Source organism: Lynx rufus, unplaced genomic scaffold, assembly GCF_022079265.1.
Source record: "Lynx rufus isolate CCGP_SWC_20201006 ecotype Redwood Valley unplaced genomic scaffold, mLynRuf1.p SCAF_1, whole genome shotgun sequence".
In the NCBI taxonomy this organism is placed as follows: domain Eukaryota; kingdom Metazoa; phylum Chordata; class Mammalia; order Carnivora; family Felidae; genus Lynx; species Lynx rufus.
In genome coordinates this window covers 165,548,012-165,569,753 of record NW_025814823.1, presented here as the reverse complement: position 1 = coordinate 165,569,753, position 21,742 = coordinate 165,548,012, and the positions used below count along the sequence as shown (strand labels likewise).

The 21,742-nt window shown below is 35.6% G+C and overlaps 1 pseudogene; it reads left to right on the top strand.

Annotated features, from left to right (window-relative positions):
- Positions 1-201: 201 nt before the first annotated feature.
- LOC124509969 (60S ribosomal protein L27-like) lies at positions 202-21,713 on the top strand (annotated as a pseudogene).
- The last annotated feature ends 29 nt before the right edge of the window (positions 21,714-21,742 follow it).

The following is a 21,742-nucleotide window of genomic DNA, read 5'->3' as shown; positions in this document are numbered from 1 at the left end:
TTCCCCTACAGAATTTCCCCACCACCCTGCCAACCCTAGCAGGCACCCTCACAAAGCAGCTTTTACCACCTACACCCAGTGGGCAGCCTTTGTCAAGACACGTATTTTCACTAAATCAACTCCAGCCCCAGGGAACGGGGCAGGCCCTGACCAACAGCACACCCACAAGAGTCACAGTTGCACCAGGAGCTAGCACCGCCCATGAACAAGCCAGCAGCAGCTGCAGCCAGACCTCATAGTCAGCCATGCCAAAGAGTAGCCCCTTTCACTAGTGTGCTCACCTTAGTTGTGGCTGGTGATTGCAGCCAGCCAGACTGGGGGTCACTCTTTCCCACCAGTGTACTCACAGCGGATGTGGCCCAGTCACAGTAAGAAAGCATATGCAGCCATGGAAGGAGACACCCCTGGAGTGCCTGGTTCTGGTGACCAGTAAGCACTGTTCTACTAGGCGTGACAAGACGCCTTCTATGTAAGGCCATTACTTTCAAAAACAGGGGATATAACTGATCTACCTAATACAAAGAAACAGAGCCAGACAAAATTAGCAAACAGAAAAATATGTTCCAAATGAATGAACAAGACAAAATCTCAGAAAAAGAAACAAAATAGAGAGATGCAATCTACCTAAAAAAAGAGTGAAAGTGGGGCGCCTGGGTGGCGCAGTCGGTTAAGCGTCCGACTTCAGCCAGGTCACGATCTCGCGGTCCGTGAGTTCGAGCCCCGCATCAGGCTCTGGGCTGATGGCTCAGAGGCTGGAGCCTGTTTCCGATTCTGTGTCTCCCTCTCTCTCTGCCCCTCCCCCGTTCATGCTCTGCCTCTCTGTCCCAAAAATAAAAATAAACGTTGAAAAAAAAAAAAAAAAAAAAAAAAAAAAGAGTGAAAGTAATGGCATAAAGATTTCACCAGACTTTTAAAAATTTTTTTTTAAGTTTATTTATTTATTTTTGAGAGAGAGTGAGAGAGAATGAGTATGAGCGGGGGGGGGGGGGGTGCGGTGCAGAGAGAGAGGGAGAGAGAGAAAATCCCAAGCAGGCTCCGCACTGTCAGCACAGAGGCCAATGCAGGGCTTGAACCCATGAACCATGGGATCATGACCGGAGCTGAAATCAAGGTCAGATGCTTAATCAACTGAACCATCCAAGTGCCCCTTTTTACGAGAGTTTAGAGCAGAGTAGATAAGGTCAGTAAGAACTTCAAAAAAGAGAAAATATAAAAAAGAAACATTCAGAACTGAAGAATAAAATAAATGAAAAATACAAAAGAGAATTAACAGCAGATTACAGGATATAGAAGAATGGATAGAAAATTAGGAAAACTAGAGGAAATCAAGCTCAGCAACATAAATAAATAAATAAATAAATAAATAAATAAATAAATAAATAAATAAATAAATAAAATGAGGATATATTGAGAAACCTCTGCACCATTAGGTATAACATTCATATTATAAGGGTTTCAGAAGAAAAGAGAAAAAGGTAGAAAACTTACTTAAAGAAGATAATGGTTTGGGGCACCTGGGTGGCTCAGTCATTTAAGCATCTGACTTCAACTCAGGTCATGATCTTGCAGTTCCTGAGTTCAAGTCCCATGTCACGCTCTGTGCTAACAGCTCAGAGCCTGGAGCCTGCTTCAGATTCTGGGTCTCCCTCTCTCTCTTCCCCTCCTCTGCTCGTGCTCTCTCTCTCTCAAAAGTAAATAAACATTAAAAAATTTAAAAAAAAAAAAGAAAAGAAAAATAATGGCTGAAAACTCCTAACCTGGGGAAGGAAACAGACATCCAAATCCAGGGATCCCAAAGAGCCCCAAAGGTGAACCAAAAAAGGTCTATAATAAGACACAGAATAATTAAAATGTAAAAAATTATAAATAGTATCTTTAAAGTAGCAAGAGAAAAGCAACTATCTGAATATAAAGTAAAGCCCATAAGGCTATCAGATTACTATTCCATGGAAACATTGCAGTCCAGAAGGGAGTTGTACGATATATTCAAAGTGCTGAAAGGAAAAAAAAAACCTATAATCAAGAATACTTTACCTGGAAAGTTATTCAAAATTGAAGGATAAAGAATTTCCCAAACAAAAGTTAAAGCAGTTCATCACCACTAAACTAGCCTTAAATATATATATATATATGTCAAAGGGACGTCTTTTAAGTGATAAAGGAAAAGCTACAAATATAACTAAGAAAATTATGGAAAAAAATATTTTTACCAGTGAAAGCACACCATGATAAAAGTGGTAAATCTATCACTGAGAAAGCTAAGATGAAGGTCAAAACATTAAGGTAGTAAAATCAATTATGCCACAAAGATTAGTTAAGGATGTATAAAACTAAGAGATATACAATATGAGTTCAAATACATGAAATGTGGAGGGAGTAAAAATATATACTATATATAGTGTTGCATAGTGTGTGTGTGTGTGTGTGTGTGTGTGTATAGTGTTGTATAGGAACCTTATGGTAACAACTAACCAAACACCTAAAACACATGAAGGTTAAATAATGTACTACTACTGAACAAGCAATGGGTCAACCAAGAAATAAAAAAGAAAATCAAAAGACTACCGTAAGACAAATGAAAATGAAAACACAATAGTTCAAATAGGTGGGATGTAGTTAAAGCAGTTCAAACAGGGAAGTTTATTGCCATCCAGTACTCAACTAACCTCAGGAAACAAGAAAAATCTCAAATAAGCAACCTAACCTTACTCTTAGAGGAACTTCAAAAGGATTAAAACAAAGCCCAAAGTTAATAACTAGAAGGAAATAATAAAGATCAGAGGAGAAATAAATGAAACAGAGACTAAAACAACAACAATAAAAACAAAACAATAGAAAATGTGGACAAAACTAAGTTTGTTCTTTGAAAAGATAAACAAAACCAAAAAAACTGTTGCCAGACTCATCAAGAAAAAGGAGACAGGATTCAAATAAATAAAATTAGAAATAAAAGAGCCGAAGTTATACCAACACCATACACATACAGAGTATAATTCTGCTCTACCAACAAAATTATACTCCAACAAATAGGACAACTTAGGAAAAAATGGATAAATCTTCCAAGACTGAATCAGGAAGAAATAGAAAATTTTAACAGACTGATTACAATTAATTAAACTGAATCAATTGTCAAAAACTTCCAACAAATAAAACTTCAGAATCAGATGACTTCACAGGTGAATTCTACCAAACATTTAAATGGGAGATAATACCTATGATTCTCAAACTATTCCAAAAAGTTGTAGAATAAGGAATACTTCCCAATTTATTATATCAGGACAGCATTACCCTGACACCAACACCAACGACAATATAAAAAAAGAAAATGACATATCAATATTTCTGATGAACAGAGATGTAAAAATCCTCGACAAAATACCAGCAAAATGAAATCAACAATCCATTACAAGAATCACTCAGCACAAAAATAGTGTGATCTATTTCAGGGATTCAAGGATGGTTTAATATATGAAGTTAGGTTGATATGATACACCACATTAAGAAACTGAAGGATAAAAGTGATGAATATCTCAATAGATGGATAAGCAGTGTTAGACAAAATTTAGCATTCATTCATGGAAAAACTTGAAACAAAGGGGATATAGAGGGAACATACTTTAATATGGTCCATAAATGACATAACTAACATCCTACTTAATGATAAAAACATGCAAGTTTTTTTTTCTAACATCAGGAACAAGACAAGGATGTCTACTCTTGCCTCTTATTCAACATAGTACTGAAAATTCTAGCCACAGCAGAAAAGAATAAAAACCATCAAATTATTAAAGAATTAGTAAAATGTCCCTGTTTGCAGATGACATGATATTACATTTAGAAAACCCTAAATACCCCACCAAAAAATTCTTAGAATAAGTGAACTGAGTAAAGTTGCAGGATATAAAATTAATGAACAGAAGTGTTTTGTTTTTCTGTACGCTAATAACAAGCTATCGGAAAGAAGTTAGAAAACAATTCCACTACAATTATATCAAAAAGAATAAATACCTAGGAATAAATTAACCAGGGATATGAAGGATCTATACTCTGAAAAATATGACAGTGATAAAAAATAATTGAATACAATACAAATTAATGTAAAGATATCCATGCTCATGGGTTGGAGAATTAATGCTCTTAAAATATCCACACTACCTGAAGCAATCTATAGTTTCAATTCATTCTTTTTTTAAATTTTTGTAACATTTATTTATTTTTGACAGAGCAAGAGGGACAGAGCACAAGTGGGGAGGGGCAGAAAGAGAGGGAGACACAGATTCCAAAGCAGGCTCCAAGTCTGAGCTGTCAGCACAGAGCCCGATGTGGGTCTTGAACTCATAAACTGCAAGACATGACCTGAGCTGATGTTGGATGCTTAACTGACTGAGCCACCCAGGCACCCCATCAATTCATTCTTTATCAAGATACTAATATTTTTTAAACAACTACAACAAATAATCCTAAAATTTGCATGCAACCACAAAAAACTCTGAATAGCTAAAACAATCCTGAGCAAGAAAACAAATCTGGAGGTTTCGCAATCCCAGATTTCAAACTATACTACAAAGCTGTGGTAATCAAAACAATATGATCCTAAAACAAAAACATGTACATAAATTACTAGAACAGAATAGAGAGCCCAGAAATAAACAAATGCTTATATGGTCCATTAATCCACTACTACAAGAATATACAATGGGCAAAAGATAATTTCTTCAGTAATGGTGCTGAGAAAATTGGACAGCTACATCCAAAAGAATAAAACTGGACCACTTTCTTTACACCATATATACAAATAAATGCAAAATGTATTAAAGATCTAAATGTAAGACCTAAAACCATAAAACTCCTAGACATAGGCAGTCAACTCTTGGTTATCAGGCTTAGCAATATTTGTTGGATTTGTCTCCTCAGACAAGGGATACAAAAGCAAAAATTAAATGACAATAAATTTCATATATTAAAAAAAATAATAAAATCATTCACACAAAGAAAAACAAACAAAAGCAAAAATTAAAGAAAATTGGGACTACATAAAACTAAACCCCTCTTGCATAGTGAAGGAAACCATCAACAAAATTTAAAAAAAAAAAAAAACAATCTCTGAAGGGAGAATACACTTGCAAATGATATATTTGATAAGGGTTGAAATGTAAAATATATAAAGAACTCATATGTCCCAATAACAAAAACAAATTCTAAAATCTGAAAGGATGTGAATAGACATTTTTCCCAAGAAAGTAAACAGCCAACAGATGCATAAAAAGATGCTCTCAATATCACTAACCATCAGGGAAATGAACATCAAAACCACAATGAGATATCACCTCACACCTGTCAGAATGGCTAGATTCAAAAAGACACACACAAAAAGAAATCATATGGTGAGAATGTGGAGAAAAGGGAGCCCTCAAAAAATTAAATATTGAAATACCATACAGTCCAGTAATTCTACTAAATTTACTGAAGAAAATGAAAACCCTAATTCAAAAAGATATATGTACCTGTCTGTTTATTGCAGCATTACTTATAAGAAGCCAAGATATAAAAGCAACATAACTGTCCATCAAGAGATGAATGGAAAAAGATGTAGTATATATACACAGTGAAATATTACTTAGCCATACAAAAGAATCTTTCCATTTGCAACAACATGGATGGACCTAGAGGATATTATACTAAATGAAGTAAGTCAGAGTAAGACAAATGCCATACGATTTCAATTGTATACAGAATCTTGAAAACAAAATGAATGAACAACAAAACAAGTGAAACAAATTCATAAGTGCAGAGAACAAACTGGTGGTTGCTATGGGAGTGAGGGGATGAACAAAATAGGTGAAGGGGATTAAGAGGTACAAACTTTTAATTATAAAATAAATCACAGAGATAAAGTACAGTAATCACTAATATTATAATAACTTTGCATGGTGACAGATGGTAGCTACAGTTGTGAGCATTTTCTAATATATGTATATATGTTTTACACATAATATATATTATATATAATATATAACAATATAAATAATATATGTATATAAACTTATTGTATGTCAACTATGCTTCAATTTACAAAAACAAAAGAAAGAAATGGGCTGTGTTACTATTCTCCCTTAATGGAGTGAGATGCATTGCTGTAACTTTCTTGTGAGCAAACTGAAATAACATGACATGGCAGAATTGTTGTATCCAGAATATGTCTTTTGATTATTTTTTGTCACACACTGCACATACAAACGTATGTGTATGTATGTATATATATATATATATATATACATGTATATACATATATATACATATATAAGCATATTCATACATGCAGATGCACATAAGTTGTGTATGTACATGTATACTGCATGTATGCATACACTGTATGTACAAATATAGCATACAAGTTATGTATACAAATTGTATACATATTTATACATGCAGATGCACACAAGTTGTGTATATACATATATACTACATGTATGAATATATACTGCATGTATGACTATAATGGATTATATACATATGTATACGTATATATTCATATATGCAGATGCACACAAGTTAATGTCAACAAGTTGCCTTTTCTTTGGCAAATTATATATAAGTATGTATGCATATACGAAAAATATGAAATACATAGCAACCTTTTCCCACATCTATTTAATTAATCAGAGATTGTTTTTCCTTACTTTGTTTTTGCTATTTGTGGTACAGGGAGTTAAACAATGACTCTAATTACCTGCCTAACATTTTTTTTTTTTTTTTTTTTAATATATGAAATTTATTGTCAAATTGGTTTCCATACAACACCCAGTGCTCATCCCAAAAGGTGCCCTCCTCAATACCCATCACCCACCCGCCCCTCCCTCCCACCCCCCATCAACCCTCAGTTTGTTCTCAGTTTTTAAGAGTCTCTTATGCTTTGGCTCTCTCCCACTCTAACCTCTTTTTTTTTCCTTCCCCTCCCCCATGGGTTCCTGTTAAGTTTCTCAGGATCCACATAAGAGTGAAACCATATGGTATCTGTCTTTCTCTGTATGGCTTATTTCACTTAGCATCACACTCTCCAGTTCCATCCACGTTGCTACAAAAGGCCATATTTCATTTTTTCTCATTGCCACGTAGTATTCCATTGTGTATATAAACCACAATTTCTTTTTTTTTTTTTTTTTTTTTTTTTTTTATGAAGTTTATTGACAAATTGGTTTCCATACAACACCCAGTGCTCATCCCAAAAGGTGCCCTCCTCAATACCCATCACCCACCCGCCCCTCCCTCCCACCCCCCATCAACCCTCAGTTTGTTCTCAGTTTTTAACAGTCTCTTATGCTTTGGCTCTCTCCCACTCTAACGTCTTTTTTTTTTCTCCCTTCCCCTCCCCCATGGGTTCCTGTTGAGTTTCTCAGGATCCACATAAGAGTGAAACCATATGGTATCTGTCTTTCTCTGTATGGCTTATTTCACTTAGCATCACACTCTCCAGTTCCATCCACGTTGCTACAAAAGGCCATATTTCATTCTTTCTCATTGCCACGTAGTATTCCATTGTGTATATAAACCACAATTTCTTTATCCATTCATCAGTTGATGGACATTTAGGCTCTTTCCATAATTTGGCTATTGTTGAGAGTGCTGCTATGAACATTGGGGTACAAGTGCCCCTATGCATCAGTACTCCTGTACTTGGGTAGATTCCTAGCAGTGCTATTGCTGGGTCATAGGGTAGGTCTATTTTTAATTTTCTGAGGAACCTCCACACTGTTTTCCAGAGCGGCTGCACCAATTTGCATTCCCACCAACAGTGCAAGAGGGTTCCCGTTTCTCCACATCCTTGCCAGCATCTATAGTCTCCTGATTTGTTCATTTTGGCCACTCTGACTGGCGTGAGGTGATACCTGAGTGTGGTTTTGATTTGTATTTCCCTGATAAGGAGCGACGCTGAACATCTTTTCATGTGCCTGTTGGCCATCTGGATGTCTTCTTTAGAGAAGTGTCTATTCATGTTTTCTGCCCATTTCTTCACTGGGTTATTTGTTTTTCGGGTGTGGAGTTTGGTGAGCTCTTTATAGATTTTAGATACTAGCCCTTTGTCCGATATGTCATTTGCAAATATCTTTTCCCATTCTGTTGGTTGTCTTTTAGTTTTGTTGGTTGTTTCCTTTGCTGTGCAGAAGCTTTTTATCTTCATAAGGTCCCAGTAATTCACTTTTGCTTTTAATTCCCTTGCCTTTGGGGATGTGTCGAGTAAGAGATTGCTACGGCTGAGGTCAGAGAGGTCTTTTCCTGCTTTCTCCTCTAAGGTTCTGATGGTTTCCTGTCTCACATTTAGGTCCTTTATCCATTTTGAGTTTATTTTTGTAAATGGTGTGAGAAAGTGGTCTAGTTTCAACCTTCTGCATGTTGCTGTCCAGTTCTCCCAGCACCATTTGTTAAAGAGGCTGTCTTTTTTCCATTGGATGTTCTTTCCTGCTTTGTCAAAGATGAGTTGGCCATATGTTTGTGGGTCTAGTTCTGGGGTTTCTATTCTATTCCATTGGTCTGTGTGTCTGTTTTTGTGCCAATACCATGCTGTCTTGATGATGACAGCTTTGTAGTAGAGGCTGAAGTCTGGGATTGTGATGTCTCCTGCTTTGGTCTTCTTCTTCAAAATTCCTTTGGCTATTCGGGGCCTTTTGTGGTTCCATATGAATTTTAGGATTGCTTGTTCTAGTTTCGAGAAGAATGCTGGTGCAATTTTGATTGGGATTGCATTGAATGTGTAGATAGCTTTGGGTAGTATTGACATTTTGACAATATTTATTTTTCCAATCCATGAGCAGGGAATGTCTTTCCATTTCTTTAAATCTTCTTCAATTACCTTCATAAGCTTTCTATAGTTTTCAGCATACAGATCCTTTACATCTTTGGTTAGATTTATTCCTAGGTATTTTATGCTTTTTGGTGCAATTGTGAATGGGATCAGTTTCTTTATTTGTCTTTCTGTTGCTTCATTGTTAGTGTATAAGAATGCAACTGATTTCTGTACATTGATTTACCTGCCTAACATTTTAAAGCAGATGAATTCAAAAGTTTATTTGAAACAAATAGTGTATTTGGAGTCAAAATGTTTAAAGGTTTTACTACAGTTGTCTCACAATCATTGAGTTTTTTAATAGGAGAATTGCCTGGTAGAGTAAATTAAAATTGGAAATTGAAGCTGCAAATATTCACAAAAGGAATCAGCATATGACTTTAAATTGCCAATAGTCTAGTTTAACATTTTTGTACTCTGTCATCACAGCAACTTCAGACTCATCAATAGTGCTGCCCAGCAGGAGCATTATAAGGAGTCTGGAGAAGAGGGAATGGTCAATATTTTATAGTTTCATCTACAACTTGTTCACCAGATAAATACTATCTTGTATTTTCGTCAGTTTTGCTAATAATAAAAATGGGATGTTTCAAAATACTTTGGCTTTCCTCATCACAGGTTTTAATAAGGTGATAAAAGCCATAATAATTTTATAACCTCCACGTAGAACAATTATTAGAAAGGGATATGCCTTATTAAGAAAATATGAATGTTCTTTGATGAAGTTAGAGGTTAAATTTAGAGGAGTGTAGCTATTTAGTCAACACTAACATTTTAATGCATTTAGTTCACTAGTGTGAATATTGAAGCATAGGGTGTAAAAAGTTTACTAGGTCATATGTTTTTCTGTTTAAAAAATACTTTTAATAGAAATGAATAGCCCTAGTGTGCCATTGGGGGTAATTATTTGTGTTCTCCTCTAAATTATGTAAAGATTAAGGGTATTGGCTCCAGAACTAGTCTTTGCTCTTGAATCCCACTGGTCACAATTACTGCCATTACTGCCCACAGAGCCACTGACAGTATTTATAACCTCTATGTGCTTCAGATTCCTCATCCACAAAATGAGAATAAAAATACACCTTATAAGGATTAAATAAGTTACCTCACACAACTAGAACAACGTATGTTACCATTATTCTCTATTATTATTATTATTATTATTATTATTATTATTTCTTATTCAAGAAAATAAAAGGAAACTATGATTATAAAATATTTGCCATTGCAGATTGTTTTAGAGTAGCTTTTAAACCTCTTAAAGAGTACTTAAAGAGTAAATTGTTCATTGCCACAATTCCCTTTCTTCAAAGGGAAGAAAAAATTAAAAAAAAAAACATAAAATTGAGTATTTTATTTAAATAGTGATATTCAGTTTACAGAAGGTTTTCTCTCTTCTAATACACTATTTCCAAGACAGCACATGTAAGTACCTCTTCATTTTCAATGATGGAGTTCAATAAGCACTGATGGCTAAATAAGAGCCATACTTAGAAAAAAAATATTTTCCACATAATCTGATGCTTATAAAACCTTTTCAAGATTTCCAAACCTAACATAAACTAGTTGTAGAAGCTGATGACATGAATATTGCAAGAATAAACTGAAGCCAAAACAGCACTATAACTATGAAATTCTTCCCTAAATTTTGCAGTAACATCACTTCCCTTATTCTTGATTCTGTATACTCTCCAGTAAACTCTACTTGCTTCCTACTGATAAAGTTGAAAGTTCTGGAGCCCCACTAAGTAATTTTGGCATCTCCTGTACTCTCAGAAGCAGGAGAATAAAATCACAGAGGAGGTGACACAAGGTCACATTCTTTCAAGACCAAAAAGACTGAGTTTCATTTAGTATGTGTTGTCTTTTCTATTTTTATTTATTTTTGAGAAAGAGAGACAGAGAGCTTGAGTGGGTAAGGTGAAGAGAGAGAGGGAGACACAGAATCCGAAGCAGGCTCCAGGCTCTGAGCTGTCAGCACAGATCCCAATGTGGGGCTGGAAGCCACAAACTCAAGACCATGACCTGAGCCAAAAGTTGGAGACTTAACCAACTGAGCCATCCAGGAGTCTGTAGTATCCATTTTCTACAGTTTGAGAGCTGTGCAGTTGACTGAATTAAGCAAAAAGATGCATTTCTGCAGTTGTCTTATATAGCAAAATTATTTCTAAGCCATTTCTATATTGGTTCTCTCCATAATTCTTCAAATATTTTCCCTTATTTTTAAAGAATATTTTTCTCAATTTATTATAAATTATTTTATTAGTGATACATATTTCATGATTGGAAATTGTTTACATAACCATAAACCTACTTGCTTGACTGACCAATTATACTATTATTTGAATCCCTCAATAGTGAATAATATTGGAAAATTTTCCTAAGATAGAAAGTTATTCCATATAAAACCAAATTTATGTTTAGATATCTAACTCGATAAAATCATGTTCCATCATCTGAAGGGAAAAATTCATACATACATCCATCTATACTCTGATATTTCTTTTTTACCTCGAGAAAAAAAATATATTTCCTTAAAATGGTACAAATTTGTTCAGGAACTCTAGATAGTAATTGCAACCAATTTCTAACAGATCCTTTTGTTTTTATCACCACACAACAGATATATTTGTTTCAGTGGATCTAAAACACTTTGCCTCCTCAGTGCAATCATCTTTATGGCTCATGCAGTAATGACAGATTCTAGAAATTCTACTTTCATTATTTCATAAAAATGTGTATGGTTTTGCATATTTGTGTTTTATGGCAAGGGACAGTTTTTCTACATAAATGGTTTTAGAAAGCAAAATTTCACCTTTTACCACTTCCCAACCCTGATTGATGTTTTATTTTCTTGGATATAATTTGAAAAGTATTTGTCCCAAAGGACAAAGACCCCATGCTAATTATAAGCAGATCAATTAAATTTAGGAAAGTTTTTCAATATCCTTTATTAAGCTAAAGTTTTACACTGCTTTACTCATTTTTATATTTTTTCTAATGGTATAATACAGAGATGGAATTAAAACAGATGCAGATTTCACTTAGTATTTAGAAAGCTTCAAAGAACATTGCTCTTGTGCTAAACAATGAAAATAGCCAGGTATTCCAAAAAATGTTTTAAGTTGGGGGGGCCTGGGTGGCTCATTCTAGTTAAGCATCTGACTCTTGGTTTCAGCTCAGGTCATGACATCATGGTTTGTGAGTCTGAGCCCCATGTCGGGCTCTGCACTGACAGTGCGGAGCCTGCTTGGGATTCTCTCTTTCCCTCTCTTTTTGCACACACCCCCCCCGTCAAAAAATGAATAAATCATTAAAAAAATTCTTTTAGTTGAGTAAGATGACAATATTTTATATCTCCAATATCTTGTGGTTACACAACTATCCACCATTGTCAAAATTCATTGATCTGCACATCTAAAAAGGGCAAATTTTATTGTAAATTACCATTACAATATTACTGAATTAAGTAAATGAAAGAAAATAATAAAAACGTTATGACATATTTAGCATTTCTAATGCCCCTATTCTAGAACTTGTGAAATTAATAAATTCATTATTGATATCTCATAAGCAAATCATTGTGTCATTAAAGTCTATATGTATATCAGGGCACCTGGGTGGCTCAGTTGGTGAAGCATCTCTCGATTACAGCTCAGGTCATGATCTCATGGTTCATGACATGAGTCCTCCATCCCATGCAATGACTGCATGGAGTCAACTTCTGAATCTCTCCCTTCCCCTTCTTTCTGCCCCTCCCCCACTTGTGTGCACATGTGCACATACACACTCTGTCTCTCAAAATAAACATTAAAAAATAAATCTATATGTATAATTTGTCTATTGCTGCATAACAAATTACCACAAATTTATCATTTTAAAATGACACATATTTGTTATTTCACATTTTCTATGGTCCAGTTTCTAAGCTGGCACACCTCACCTGGGTCTTCTGCTCCAGCGTGTCTCACAAGAATGCAGTTAAGGATTCCCCAGGTGAAGGCCTGACTACAACATGACCTACTTCCAAGTGTGTACTGTCAAGATTCAATTTCTCATAGACAGTTAGATGGAAGATTTTAGGTCCATGCTGGCTATTGGCTGGAGGCAGCCCTGTGTTCCTCGCCATGTGAGCACCTACACTATGGTGACTTGCTTATGAAAAGTAATCACAGAGTGATATTCTGTCACCTTTGTGGTATTTATTTTATACCTAGTATCAAGTCACAGGTGCTACACTCCAAGGGTGTTAGTAACAGCAGGTAGATGCCAGTGGGAGCCTATGTTAGAAACTACCCACTGCACCAAATTAATAGAAATGCAATTAATTTGTGTGTAAACATAATATTTAGAAATTCAGGGCCTAAGTACATGAAGATAAGTGGCATATTAGATAAAAATTTAATTAAAACTATTTCATATATTACATATTTTTGTTACATATTATAGTTACAAATAAATACTAGAAAATCAAATGTTTACTATGCATTCCATTATAGTCATTATGATACTAATTTTCTTTCCACAAATGTATTCCTATTTATGTTTCAGAATATTTAACATAGTTCTGTCCTGACTCAGGCATACAATATGTTCAATTGGTCTTAATTTCCTTTATTATTATGTTTTATAGTATCTAAATTTTGTATCTTAGCAGTTTTATCTTTGAAGACAATAGTATCTGTCATTATATTTATATGCTGGTTTGTGGTTAATGATTTAGCATCTGATTTTATTTTATTTTATTTTTTTTTTTCAACATTTATTTATTTTTGGGACAGAGAGAGACAGAGCATGAACGGGGGAGGGGCAGAGAGAGAGGGAGACACAGAATCGGAAATAGGCTCCAGGCTCTGAGCCATCTGCCCAGAACCCGACGCGGGGCTCGAACTCACGGACCGCGAGATCGTGACCTGGCTGAAGTCGGACGCTTAACCGACTGTGCCACCCAGGCGCCCCTAGCATCTGATTTTAATTAGTATCTAGTTCAGCAGTTGTCAAGAATTTCACTAAATTAATTAGCTAATACCAATATGTGTGAAAACAACTTAAGCCCACTCTAAAACACTAATTCAAATTCAGTCAAAAAGTGTTACACCATATACTCAAAGGACTTAAGCTAAATTTTTAAAAATTAATATTCAGTAGTTTTTGATATTTTATTTTGATTTATTTTTTTAAAGAGATACATTATAAAAATGTAATAATTTCTTTCAAATGCTTATTTAAGAGAATATATTTAATTTCTACTTTAAAACTTGTGTTATAGGGGAACCTGGGTAGCTCAGTTGGTTAAGTGTCCAACTTCAGGTCATGATCTCATGGCTCATGATTTGAAGCCCCAAGTCAGGCTTTGTGCTGACACCTCAGAAACTGGAGCCTGCTTAGGATTCTTGGTCTCCCTGTCACTCTGCACCTCCCCTACTCTCTCTCTCTCTCTCTCTCTCTCTCAAAAATAAATGAACATTAAAAAAATTTGTTAAAGACTGAAAAAAACGTTGGGGATGTCATTGCTGGCAATTGTTTCCTGTATGAAAGGGAAGCTCATAGCAAAGGTTGCTGGGAGAAGAGTAACATGTTAAGATCCTGGAAACATCATGAACAAGCTGTCTATATTCATTTCTTATTTGGTGCTATAAAAAGGTAGCACACACCTAGTGGCTTAAAACAACACACATTTGTTATCTCACATTTATGGAGATCAGAAGTACATCAATCTCATTGGCTAAAAGCAAGGTGTCTCCCGGGCTTGTTCCCTCCAGAATATTTTAGGGTAGAATCCATTTTCTTGCCTTTTCAGCTTCTAAAGATCATGTGCATTCTTGGACGGAAGACTCCTTTCTTGCATCACTGCAATTTTTGCTTCTGTTATTGAAAACATTTCCTGTTTCTAACTCTGATCCTCCTTCCCTTATGATTACATAGGGCTCACTCAGATAATCCAGGATAATCTCCCCATTTTAAGATCCTTAAATTTTTATGTTTATTAATTTTTTGAGAGAGAGACCGACTGACCAAGTTGGGGCGTGGCCACGAGAGTTGGTGTTTCTGGTGATGTTCTCTGGTCCTTTCTAGTCTTTATTGCTTTTGGTCTTTTTTGTTTTGTCTTTTTTCCACTCAAAGGGTCCCCCTTAAATTTATTGCAGGGCTGGTTTAGTGGTCATGAACTCCTTTGGTTTTTATTTTTCTGGGAAACTCTTTATACCTCCTTCTATTTTGAATGACAGCCTTGCTGGATAAAGACTTGTTGGCTGCAGTTTTTCCAATTCAGCATGTTGAATACAACCTGCCAATCCTTTCTGGCCTGCCAAGTTTCTGTGGATGGTATGAAGCAAACCTGATCTGTCTTCCCTTACAAAGACTTTCTCCTTTACTGCTTTCATAATTCTTTCCTTGTCTGTTTATTTTGTGAATTTGACTATGATATGCCTTGGTGATCATCAGTTGTTGTTGAATCTAATGGGAGTTTTCTGTGTTTCTTGGATTTTGATGTCTGTGTCCTTCCTCAGATTAGAAAAGTTTTCTGCTATCATTTGCTCACAGGAGCCTTCTGACCCTTTTTCTTTCTCTTCACATTCTGGGACTCCTATACTTTGGATGTGATTCCTTTTCTTTTTCTTAATGTTTATTTGAGAGAGAGAGAGAGAAAGAAAGAGAGGGGGAGAGAGAGAGAGAGAGAGAGAGAGAGAGAGGGAGAGAGAGGAAAACAAACAAAAAAACATGAGCAAGGGAGAAAGACAGACAGAGGGAGACACAGAATCTGAAGCTGGCTCCAGGTTCCGGGCTGTCAGCACAGAACCTGAGGTGGGGCTTGAACTCATGAACCATGAGATCATGACCTGAGCTTAAGTTGGACACTTAACTGATTTAACCACCCAGGCAACCCAGATGTTATTCCTTTTTACTAAGTCACTTAGTTCTTTAAGTTTTGTACTATGATCTTTTGCCTTTGTTTCCCTCCTTTTTTCTGCCTCAATATTCTCCTTAATTTAATCTTCTCTATCACTGATTAGCTGCTCTGCTTCCTCCATCCTTGCCATCGTGGCACCCATTAGAGATAGCATCTTGGTTATATCATTTTTAATTTCATCCTGATTAGATTTTATTTCTTTTTTCTCCACAGAAAAGGATTCTATGTTTTTTTCAACCCCAGGTTATTGTGATTCTAAATTCTAGTTCAGACATTATGCTTATATCTATGTTGATTAAGCCCCTGGCTATCATTTCGTCCTATTCTTTATTTAGAGTGAATTTCCTTGTTTTGGTATTTTGGAAGAAGAAAAAAATTAATAAAATTAAAAAAAAATTAAAATTAGAAAGTAAAAACAAAACAAAAAAATCAAATAAAGGAAGATATATCCTAAGTGTGTTTTGGTCTGCTTATTGAAAAAAGCTTGATAGAATAGAGAAAAAAGGGGGGGGAGGTAATATAAAAATTAAAAATAAAAAAATTATATGATAAAATAGAATAAAATGAAATAGAATGAATATTAAAAAAATAAAAAAATAAGGTAAAAAAAAGAAAAATAAATTTTTCTCTTTCTGTATGCATAAAGAACGAATGGAAAAAAGAACAATTTAAGCGAAAACAGAAGTAAAGAAAACAAATAAATGAACCAGCAAAGTGAATGAAACCCAAATGAAGTTACATCTAGTTTCCCCTAGAACTGAAACTATGAAGCCCTCTATAGACTATACTCTGAGCAGATGGAGTGACTTGTGCTGTTCTTCTAGGGGATGTGCTTGGAGGGTGCAGTTGGGCAGGGTTTGGTGTAATGGTTCCATTTTCCACTAGGTAGCATTACTCAGTTTAGCATACTGGAGTGAATCAGTGTGGTGTGCATGAACATGAGTGCACATGCGCATGTGCAGGAGAGGTGGAAATGGCTTCATCCATGGGAACTTTTCATTCTCACCAACCCATTATCAAACACCCCTTCATTGTTTCAGGACTCTGTCCACTCCCTGCCTCTACCCTGTGTCCAAGCTGCCTGCCTGCCAGGTGGCACCTCCCTTCAGAGTTTTATCTCCAATGGGGTTGTGTTTCAAAACCACACACTTCAGAGACCCTGTGGCTTGGACCTGCCAATTCTCTTGGGGAGGGTCTCACTGAGCAGTAGCTTGTCCCAGAAAACATTCAGGCAATCACTCAGCTGCAGAAGTTCAGAGATTTATGGCAAATCACAACACAGCCAGTGCCAGGTTTCACTGTACTCTTACATCTTTGTCCCAATACCAGACATGTGGATGCTCTCCAGGGGGTCCACCAGCACCTTTGCCTGTGGGGAGGCCATATGGCCTTTATCAAATTCACTCCAAGCAGAGGAACCGCTTCTCTCCATGTGGCACATGAGTACCTCAGACCCTGCTGCCTGTTCCTGGGGATTTGCCCTACTTCCTCACCAGAGCACTGCCAGGCACTGAGCTCTAAAACTTCAGACTCTGAGCTCCACTGTTTATAGACTCCTGGTGGTATTGAAGCCCTCTCATTTCTTCCCATCAATGGTTTGGGTAACAGATTTCTTGTTCAGTCCCCTGCAAGTGTTTTCACTCTTTCTCTCCAGCTACTTTCAGGGAGTGCTTTTCTTTCGTGACCCCAATGTGCCACACTCTCCCCCCTTCTCTTTCTCTGTCCTCTTTGCAAAAACAGCTCTCTACTCTCCATGCTTTGCTCTCCCCCAGTTCACTTCTCCACACCATGTACCTGATGAGTCTGTGGCTCAAGTTATGCTGATTGTTGTGTTAACCCCAGATCAGTTTCCTAGGTGTTCAAAATAGTTTGGTGCTGATCTAGCTGCATTTCAGGGACAAGACCAGCTCAGGGTGTCCATGCCACTCTGCCATCTTAACTCGTCTCTCTACATTTAATGTTAACATCAGTCTTTCTGTGTCAGATATTTATTTTAACATTCTTTGCAACTTACTCAGCTTTTACATATAGATACTTCTAAGTCTTTAATGATTCTTGACTATTGCTCCTTAATTGAGGATCTATTCAGTAGAAAGACTGTGGAGTATAACACACTTTCCTCCAATTAAAAATTGCTTAATGTTTCAAAGCATTTTATTTTTTCACTATTAAACATTTTATCTTGTAAAATTGTATTTTTATAATTTCAAAGATATATGTTGCTTTAACCACACAGCCCACTTCAGGAAAGCTGAGAAAAAGTATCTACTCCATTGTATTATTTATAAGCAAGGGTTTACTTTAATATGAATGATCAATTTACTTCCTGTTAACCTTTTTGTCAACATATCAGAAAAAAAGAAGTTGCAGCATTAAAAAAGACCAGTGCGTTGTCTGATGCACACTGAATTATTTATTTGACTTTTTGGACTATAAGATACTTATTCTTTTTTAACTAGATACAATTCAAATTACGTGTTAGGTATTTTTTTTTCTCATTTTGGAAAAGTGTTTCAGGATAAAACAGAATGAGGCTGTTAGTTTTCATATATATATGTGTATGTATATTGATTCATTTCATTGGAAGATGTTTACTGATTTATGTAATCATTTATTAACAGGATATTTACTGAATGTGTACTACTTGCCAGATACTGAGGATAAAACAAATTAAGTAAAGCCTTGCTGTTATGGAGGTTACAATCTACTGTCTAAGAAGTATATAAATACAAATCTGTCAAATATTTATAAAATACCACAAAGATAGAGCAAATGCACAGAAAGTAGTGATCTGAGAGAAGAAGGAGTAACAATGTTTACAAGTGCTTTCAATAGCTTTTAAAAGCATTACTGAATTTTAGGCTATATAAGAGAATTAAGAGATCATTAAATAAAAGTTCTTTATTTTACAGATGAAGATATTGCTGCCCAAAGTTGGGAGTGGAATAAATCAGCCAAGATCTTATTAGATCTATAGATTGTCTAATTTAACTTAGAAGCCAAATCATGTATTTTCAAATGCAGTGCCTACTTACATTACTAACTTGTTACAGAATGTTCCAACTTTGCTCCTGAATATTGTACCTGAAGTAAAGGCCAGAACCTTTTATCCTGTACTCCTCTATCACCATATTAAAAGGAGTATTGCCCATTCTTTAAGTTTTTTTTTAATAGTATTTTTTTCAGATATTTCTTACACTTTCTATCACATTATTTCTTACTCTACATTTATTCATTTGGACTTTCATGACTATTTAACACTGGAGAATAAAGGATGTATTAATGTGTGTGTGCATATGTGTGTGTTTGTGTTTATGTGTGTGGCCACTACATCAAGTAGTTTAGTATAGAATAAAGAGTTGACACCTAAAACACATTTGATGCATTTAATGAGGCACTTTCTCAGCCAAGACTACTGTAAGAAATGTTCCAAAAATAAAATAATTTACATATATATTTTGACTCTGTGTCTCCTGCAGTGCATTCATTTGAGCCCCAGAAAGCACACATTTAAAAATCGGGGAAGAACTCTGGGAAAGATGAGGAGAGTTGAACTGGCTCATTTCTTCATGCTCTTAAAATATGAAAATGAGTCTTCAGCTGTAAATGAGGATTGAAATCTCCACTGACTTCAAGGGTACATGTGGGCTATAAGGCCATCATATGGGCTAAAATTTATCCTGAGTATAAATTGGAGTTCCTAGCTGTGAGAAAAAAAAAATTGGGGTAACTTAAAAATATAATAAGTCAACTGGAAGCTTATTATTGTGTAGTCAGTAACCATCTGTAGTCAATAAAAAACTACCAGTTGGCCTAAAAATGTAGAAGCACACTGGTCACTTGTGTTTCGTCTTAGATTTGGTCCTATGCCCATGTGCACCTGTTTATCCATGCCCAAACAGTGTCATGTAGATTGCAAGAGGTAATAAGTGCAATGCTAATGAGATACTCAATACACCTGCAAGCAAGCATGTTCAGATTTTTATCCACATTTGCTTTAGAATGAAGGTTCTACTACTCAGTGAAGGGATGCCAGGAAGTTTATATCCGCAAGCCCAACTTTAGTCACAAAAATGAAAAATAGAAACATACAGATGAATATGGTCTACATGTACCTTTATTTCATGAAAATTTAAGTTTAAATCAGGGTTGCAAAACTTTATAAATTGTTTCAGGAATTACAGTGATTCAATATAAATGAAATCACAGCTGGCATTGATATGACTGCTGTGAAGAATAGCTTTGCTTAAAGGTGCCGCTATCACTTGGTCAAGGGTTGTTTAAAAGTAGGAGAAAGGTCTATGGAATAAAAATAATAAATAGTGGAAATAAATAAAAGGGAAAACTATTGATATAGCATGAAAAATATAAAATCCATTAAAGTAATAACAGTTCAATCTACAAAAATTTCTGAAGGTATCTTGTAAAATAGCTCTGCATGATTTCTCTTATTTTCAGGCATGATGCTCTATATAAATGGGTTCAGGTTCTGTTACTGGTATGGTAAAGTGAAAAGCTTTAACCACCATCAGAAAACCTGCAGTTGTCAGAAAACAGGAGTTGTCACTAATGTGTGAATTTGAGAAATTTCTTTACCTCTGTGATCAGCAGTTTCTTAATTAATAAAAAGAAATCACAGAATAATAACTCAAATACCTTTACTTTAGAAGTGAAAAGACTCAGCTCAGAGATAAAGTAATTTGCTTTATGTTGTCAACTGAAAAATTACAGCTGAGGCTAAAGTTTACATTTCCAGACGTTGAGTTTAATGGGTTTTTTCAGGACTTTGCTATTCAAAGTATGGTCCCTGAAGGAACAATATCAGTGTGACTGGTGAGCTTGTTAGACATGCAGAAAAGCTGTCTAGATCCCAGAACTAGTGACTCAGAATCTGCATTTTAAACAGATCTTCTGAGTTGGAAAAGCAATACCTTGCAATTTACTGCCTTCTCACTCTGTGGTTGATGTGGGGGAACAAATGAGTTGATAAATGTAAAACAAACTATGCTCAATACAGTTATAATGCAATATAACTGTACTTTATGGTACCTCCAAAAGTGCTTTTAATTCAAAATTTGGAAATGAGTAAGAATTCCATTGTATAATTTTACCAACATCCTCACATTTATCAAAACCCCATATTCCAATGAATTAAAATGTTTTTCCAAGTCAAACTGACAATAACTATTTTAATTAAATATTCACGGAGTATGATGCAGTATTTAATCTACAAAAGATTTCATCCATGAATGCTAGAAGAGTTACAGAATTTATATTTTCTCTCCGTCTCTCAAAATTTGTTTTATGATTAGATGCAAGCAAAGTTATAATCTGAGAAGCATGAGGAAACTGTGCAAGAAGGTAGCAGTGGAAGTAAATTTTCACACACCCATTTCTGATATATTCAAAGGAATTTGTTGTCCTTAAAGTGATAAGAATAGTGGTACCAATTTTAAATTCTCACTTTTTAGATAAAGAAACTTAAATATGGCAGTTGCATATTCTTTGAAATAACCATCTTAACTTCCTTTCTGCTGTGGGCTCGAGTGGCTGGTGTCGAGATGGGCTGGTGTCAGGAAGGTGGTGCCAGTCTGGACCAGACGCTATTCTGGACACAAAGCGGTCATTGTGAAGAACATTGATGATGGCACCTCAGACCATCCCTACAGCCATGCCCTGGTTGCTGAATTGACTGCTATCCCTGCAAAGTGACAGCTGCCATGGGCAAGAAGAAAATCACCAAAAGGTCAAAGATCAAGTCTTTTGTGAAAGTTTATAACTACAGTCACTTCATGCCCATAAGGCACTCTGGATATCCTCTGGGACAAGACTGTGGTCAAGAAGGATGTCTTCAGAGTCCTTGCTCTTAAATGCAAGGCCCAACAGGAGGCCAAGATCAAGTTCAAGGAGAGGTACAAGATCAGCAAGAACAAATGGTCCTTCCAAAAGCTGTGGTTTTAGATATGTTCTGTTTCAGTCATTAAAAATAA